This window comes from Triticum urartu, chromosome 4 (genome assembly GCF_003073215.2).
Source record: "Triticum urartu cultivar G1812 chromosome 4, Tu2.1, whole genome shotgun sequence".
Classification (NCBI taxonomy): Eukaryota; Viridiplantae; Streptophyta; class Magnoliopsida; order Poales; family Poaceae; genus Triticum; species Triticum urartu.
In genome coordinates this window covers 211,038,691-211,046,345 of record NC_053025.1, presented here as the reverse complement: position 1 = coordinate 211,046,345, position 7,655 = coordinate 211,038,691, and positions in this window count along the sequence as shown.

Here is a 7,655-nt window from a genome sequence, read left to right as displayed (position 1 = left end):
AGGAACCACCGTACTGTTAAGTGGGGTCGAAGAGAACCAGTCAGAATGACTGAAGTGATGCCTAATTCAAATCCTATGTCTTCGAGCGAAGACTTTGAGAGAAAATCTTGTCCAGAGTCAGACAAGTCAGCTTTACTTGTAGCCCAAGTAAAGTTGCCGTGTGAGTTCAAAATTCGACCGTTGGTACACGTGTCAGTTCCTTAGTGACCCAGGGTCATTTCGGACAGATCAGGTCGGGTTGCCAAGTGGCTATAAATAGTCCACCCCCCACAACCATAAACGGTTGGCTGCTCAGATTTCAGTGCATGGCTTTTGTCGTTTGAGAGCAACCCACCTCGAAGCCTTTGAAAGAAAAATTCCCAGTGAGGAGAAAAGCCCTAACCACCCAGAGCCAGAGTAAATTGGGCATCACTTAAGTCTTCGTGTCTGTGTGATTTGAAGACTTATTACACTTGAGGACTGTGCATCCTCCAGACGGTTAGGCGTCGCATTCTGAGCATCCAAGAGAAATTGTGGATTGTCAGTGAACGAAGTCTGTGAAGGTTTGGGAGTCTACCTTGAAGACTTACCTGAGTGATTGGGCGAGGTCTGTGTGACCTTAGCTCAAGGAGAAAACGGTGAGGACTGGGTGTCTTGGACTAAGTGTCCTTGACTGGGTGTCCGGGACTGTGTGTCCTTTGGTTTAAATACCTAGTCGCTCCAACCAGACGTACAGTTGTCACAGCAACTGGAACTGGTCCAACAAATCATTGTCTTCAACATGTCACTGGTTTCATCTTCACTTCCTCTCGCTTACAGTTATTCATTGTGAAGCCATTGCATGCTTGCTTTATCTTTTGTCTTCACAACATGAATGTATGATCTGTTTGGCTTCATAACTTCTTCCTACCTGATCCTTATTACACTGAAGCTGTTTGTCATTGCGCTTTCACTCTATTGAATACATGACCATGGCTGGCCTAGTGTAATCTAACTTCCGCTGCATAGTAATAGGCATGATCTTCACTGTTTGTCTTCACAACTCTCACGTTTTGAAGACTTTCATAAAAATCGCCTATTCACCCCCCCTCTAGTCGATATAACACACTTTCATGTAGCATGTTCATTTCGTTGCATTTAGATGCCTACTTGCTGAAAATCGCAGACCGGGGTCATATTTGAATCGCTTGCCATTTCCAAACCGTAACTCCGATTCCGGCATTCTTTATATCATTTTCAAGCGATTTCATCTCATCTTTCCAGCGGCACACTTGGTTTTCCATGTTGAGGCCAGGTTCATGCATTCCCTGTCATATCTTGCATTTTGCATCCCGCATCGCATCCCGCATAGCATATCATCATTGCATCATATGGCTTGATCCTTGCACGTGGTTGATTGTATCCTTGTTGCTTGTTTGTCTTGTTTGGTAGAGCCGGGAAGGCTCTAATACCAACTTGTAACACCCTCGATGCGGCTATATCTCCCACGTGTCGAAGCACGACTTAGAGGCATAACTGCATTGAAAGCAATGTCGCAAGTGAGGTAATCTTTACACAACCCATGTAATACATAAGGGAAAGAGATACATAGTTGGCTTACAATCGCCACTTCACACAATACATGAGTAAAGCATTACATCATCCAAATACAATCAAGGTCCGACTACGGAACCAAAATAAAAGAAGAACCCCAAATGCGACAAAGGTCCCCGATCGACCCCAACTGGGCTCCACTACTGATCAACTAGAACGAAGCAACACAAAGGACAAGATCTTCATCGAGCTCCTCCTGAGCTTGGTTGTGTCATCTGCACGGACTCATCGGCACCTGCAAGCTGGTTTTGGAAGTATCTGTGAGTCACGGGGACTCAGCAATCTCGCACCCTCGCGATCAAGACTATTTAAGCTTATGGGTAAGGTAAAGGTATGAGGTGGAGCTGCAGCAAGCGACTAGCATATATTGTGGCTAACATACGCAAATGAGAGCGAGAAGAGAAAGCAAAGCACGGTCGATAAAAGTATGATCTAGAAGTGATCCTAAAACAACCTACGTCAAGCATAACTCCAACACCGTGTTCACTTCCCGGACTCCGCCGGAAAGAGACCATCACGGTTACACACGCGGTTGATGTATTTTAATTAAGGTCAACTTCAGGTTTTCTACAACCGGACATTAACAAATTCCCATCTGCCCATAACCACGGGCACGACTTTCGAAAGTTCAAATCCCTGCAGGGGTGTCCCAACTTAGCCTATGACAAGCTCTCACGGTCAACGAAGGAATAGACCTCCTCCGGAGACATTCCGATCAGACTCGGTATCCCGGTTCTTCAAGACATCCTCTGGGGATACCGGGAAACCTGGCCAATGCGCTGGAGGGCAAGAAGCAGTTGCGACAGAACGAAGGCCTCAAGTTCGCCGATCATGTGGCGGGCGAGAACTGTTGGCTCGAATGCCTCACCGTCGTCGCCAACCAAGCTGCCGCGCAGCTTGCCACCATGGGGATACCGGGCGTGAGGTATGCCCCGGAGCGGAGCGTGAGCGCCCATTGCAGCCTGACCTTGTCCTTTGAGAAGGTCGCCCATGCTCTAGAGCAGCTCCATGCCAACTGGGCGGCCTCACTGGCCGAGGAGTCTCGGATGCTTTGTCAGGGCGCCATGACCAAGGTTCTCACCAAGATGGCACACTGGTACCCCGACCTCGACTTCGACGCCGGGCTAGAGAGCTTGCCGGAGGGTCTCGACCTCGTACCGCTCAGGGAGCGCATCAAGCCCATCATCAGCCGTGTCGACGGAATTCTGAGGGTGGAGGGCCAGCGCCTGGATTAGGCATCCCATTCCTCATTGCTGCTGCGGGTTCAGAACCAACACAATTGCTATCTCTAGTTAGAATCGTGGCAACAATTTGATGTAACATAACTCTGCAGCACTTTTAGTACTATGCAAGTTATTTCCCTGTTCGATTTCCCTTTGTATACGCACCCTACGCCAACTGGGCAGGCTCGTGATACGTCTCCAACGTATCTATAATTTTTGATTGCTCCATGCTATATTATCTACTGTTTTGGACTATATTGGACTTTATTTTCCACTTTTATATTATTTTTGGGACTAACCTATTAACCGGAGGCCCAGCCCAGAATTGCTGTTTTTTTGCCTATTTCAGTGTTTCGAAGAAATGAAATATCAAACGGAGTCCAAACGGAATAAACCTTTCTGGAACGTGATTTTCTTCCCGAATATGACCCAGGAGACTTGGACCCTACGCCAAGGAAGCTTCGAGGTGGGCACGAGGTAGGGGGGCACGCCCTATACCCCCAGGCACGCCCCCACCCTCGTGGGCCCACCGAAGCTCCACCGACGTACTTCTTCCTCCTATATATACCTATGTACCCCCAAACGAACAGAAGGGGAGCCAAAAACCTAATTCCACCGCCGCAACTTTTTGTATCCATGAGATCCCATCTTGGGGCCTGTTTCGGAGCTCCGCCGGAGAGGGCCGTCATCACGGAGGGCTTCTACATCATCATAGCCTCTCCGATGAAGTGTGAGTAGTTTACCTCAGACCTTCGGGTCCATAGTTAGTAGCTAGATGGCTTCTTCTCTCTTTTTGGATCTCAATACAAAGTTCTCCCCCTCTCTTGTGGAGATCTATTCGATGTAATCTTCTTCTTTTTGCGGTGTGTTTGTTGAGACCGATGAATTGTGGGTTTATGATCAAGTCTATCTATGAATAATATTTGAATCTTCTCTGAAATCTTTTATGCATGATTGGTTATCTTTGCAAGTCTCTTCGAATTATCCGTTTGGTTTGGCCAACTAGATTGGTAGTTCTTGCCATGGGAGAAGTGCTTAGCTTTGGGTTCGATCTTGCGATGTCCTTTCCCAGTGACAGAAGGGGCAGCAAGGCACGTATTGCATCGTTGCCATCGAGGATAACAAGATGGGGTTTATTTCATATTGCATGAATTTATCTCTCTACATCATGTCATCTTGCTTAAAGCATTACTCTGTTTTTAACTTAATACTCTAGATGCATGCTGGATAGCAGTCGATGAGTGGAGTAATAGTAGTAGATGCAGAATCGTTTCGGTCTACTTGTCACGGACGTGATGCCTATATACATGATCATGCCCAGATATTCTCATAACTATGCTCAATTCTGTCAATTGCTCGACAATAATTTGTTCACCCACCGTAGAATACTTATGCTCTTGAGAGAAGCCACTAGTGAAACCTATGGCCCGCAGGTCTATTCTCATCATATCAATCTCCATCACTTTAATCTTGCTTTGCTTTTTTACTTTGCATTTTACTTTTCACTTTGCATCTCTATACCAAAAATACCAAAAATATTATATCTATCAGATCTCACTCTCGTAAGTGACCGTGAAGGGATTGACAACCCCTAATCGCGTTGGTTGTGAGTAGCTATCGTTTTGTGCAGGTATGAGGGACTTGAGTGTGGCCTCCTACTGGATTGATACCTTGGTTCTCAAAAACTGAGAGAAATACTTACGCTACTCTGCTGCATCATCCTTTCCTCTTCGGGGAAATCCAACGCAAGCTCAAGAGGTAGCAAGAAGAATTTCTGGCGCCGTTGCCGGCGAGTCTATGCAAAAAGTCAACATACCAAGTACCCATCACAATCCCTATCTCTCGCATTACATTATTTGCCATTTGCCTCTCGTTTTCGTCTCCCCCACTTCACCCTTGTTGTTTTATTCGCCCTCTCCTTCTCCCTCTCTCTCTCTATCCTCCCTCTCTATTTGCCTCTTTTTGCCCGCTTGATTTTTGTTTGCTCGTGTAGGATTGCTTGTTTGTCGCGATGGCTCAAGATACTACCAAATTGTGTGACTTCACCAATACCAGTAATAATGATTTCCTTAGCACTCCGATTTCTCCTCTTGCCAATACTGAATCTTGTGAAATCAATACTGCTTTGTTGAATCTTGTTATGAAAGATCAATTCGCCGGCCTTCCTAGTGAAGATGCCACTACTCATCTGAATAGCTTCGTTGATTTATGTGATATGCAAAAGAAAAAAGATGTCGATAATGATGTCGTTAAATTGAAGCTATTTCCTTTTTCGCTTAGAGATCGTGCTAAAGCTTGGTTTTCGTCATTGCCTAAAAATAGTATTGATTCTTGGAACAAGTGCAAAGATGCTTTTATCTCTAAGTATTTCCCTCCCGCTAAGATCATCTCTCTTAGAAACGATATTATGAACTTTAAGCAACTTGATCATGAACATGTTGCACAAGCTTGGGAGAGAATGAAATTAATGATACGTAATTGCCCTACTCATGGTTTGAATTTGTGGATGATTATACAAATTTTTTATGCCGGATTGAATTTTGCTTCTAGAAATCTTTTTAGATTCCCGCGGGAGGCACTTTTATGGAAATCACTTTAGGATATGCTACTAAACTCCTAGATAATATTACGGTTAATTATTCTCAATGGCATATTGAAAGGCCTTCTAATAAAAAAGTGCATGCGATAGAAGAAATCAATGTTTTGAGTGGAAAGATGGATGAACTTATGAAATTATTTTCTACTAAGAGTGTTCCTTCTGATCCTAATGATATGCCTTTGTCTACTTTGATTGAGAATAACAATGAATCTATGGATGTGAATTTTGTTGGTAGGAATAATTTTGGTAACAACGCTTATAGAGGGAATTTTAATCCTAGGCCATATCCTAGTAATCCTTATAATAATTATGGGAATTCCTACAACAACTCTTATGGAAATTATAATAAGATGCCCTCTGAATTTGAGAATAGTGTCAAAGTGTTTATGAATTCACAAAAGAATTTTAATGCTTTGCTTGAAGAGAAATTGCTTAAAGTTGATGATTTGGCTAGAAACATTGATAGAATTTCTCTTGAGGTTGATTCTTTAAAGCTTAGATCTATTCCTCATAAGCATGATATCAATGAGTCTCCCAAAGCCATGAGAATTTCCATTGATGAGTGCAAGGAAAGAACCGCTAGGATGCGTGCTTCCAAAGATGCCTTTATTAAAGCATGTTCTTCCAATTCCTATGAAAATCAAGATGAAGATCTAAAAGTTATTGATGTGTCTCCTATTAAATCTTTGTTTTGCAATATGAATCTTGATGAAACTGAATATGATCTTCCTTTACCTAGAAGGCGTTCTAAAAAATCGGAGTATTTAGATCTTTATGATGAAATTGATGAAAGTGGGATTGAAAAAAATAAAAATCTAGATGTTGCTAAACCCACTATATTGGATTTCAAGGAATTTAATTATGAAATTTGCTCTTTAATTGATTGTATTTCCTTGTTGCAATCCGTGCTAAATTCTCCACATGCTTATAGTCAAAAGAAAGCCTTCACCGAACATATTGTTGATGCCTTGATGCAATCTTATGAAGAAAAACTTGAGTTGAAAGTTTCTATCCCTAGAAAACTCTATGATGAGTGGGAACCAACTATTAAAATTAAAATTAAAGATCATGAGTTTTATGCTTTGTGTGATTTGGGTGCTAGTGTCTCTACTATTCCCAAGACTTTGTGTGATTTGCTAGATTTCCGTAATCTTGATGATTGCTCTCTAAACTTGCATCTTGCGGATTCCGCTATTAAGAAATCTATGGGAAGAATTAATGATGTTCTTATTGTTGCAAATAGGAATTATGTGCCCAGAGATTTCATTGTTCTTGATATAGATTGCAACCCTTCTTGCCCTATTATTCTTTGTAGACCTTTCCTTAGAACGGTTGGTGCGATTATTGATATGAAGGAAGGGAATATTAGATTTCAATTTCCATTAAAAAGGGCATGGAACACTTTCCAAGAAAGAAAATAAAATTGCCATATGAAACTATCATGAGATCCACTTATGGATTGCCTACCAAAGATGGCAATACCTAGATCTATTCTCGCTTTTATGCCTAGTTAGGGGCGTTAAACGATAGCGCTTGTTGGGAGGCAACCCAATTTTATTTTTATTCCTTGCTTTTTGCTCCTGTTTAGTAATAAATAATTTATTTAGCCTCTATTTTGTTTGTGTTTTTTGTGTTTAATTAGTGTTTGTGCCAAGTAGAACCGTTGGGAAGACTTGGGGAAAGTCTTGTTGAACTTGCTGTAAAAACAGAAACTTTAGCGCTCACGAGAATTGCTGTAATTTTTATTTGGAGAGTGCTATTTAGTTAATTCTTTTTGCAGATGATTAATAGATAAATTAGTCACGTCCAGAAATTTATTTTACAATTTTTGGGGTTCCAGATATTGCGCTAGCTACAGATTACTACAGATTATTCTGTTTTTGACAGATTCTGTTTTTCGTGTGTTGTTTGATTATTTTGATGAATCTATGGTTAGTAAAATAGTTTATAATACATAGAGAAGTTGGAATATAGTAGGTTTAACACCAATATAAATAAATAATGATTTCATTACAGTACCTTGAAGTGGTTTTTTGTTTTCTTTCGCTAACGGAGCTCACGAGTTTTCTACTTTAAGTTTTGTGTTGTGAAGTTTTCAAGTTTTGGGTGAATTCTTGTGATGGATTATGGAACAAGGAGTGGCAAGATCCTAAGCTTGGGGATGCCCATGGCACCCCCAAGATAATCCAAGGACACCAAAAGTCAAAGCTTGGGGATGCCCCGGAAGGCATCCTCTCTTTTGTCCACTTCCATCGGTAATT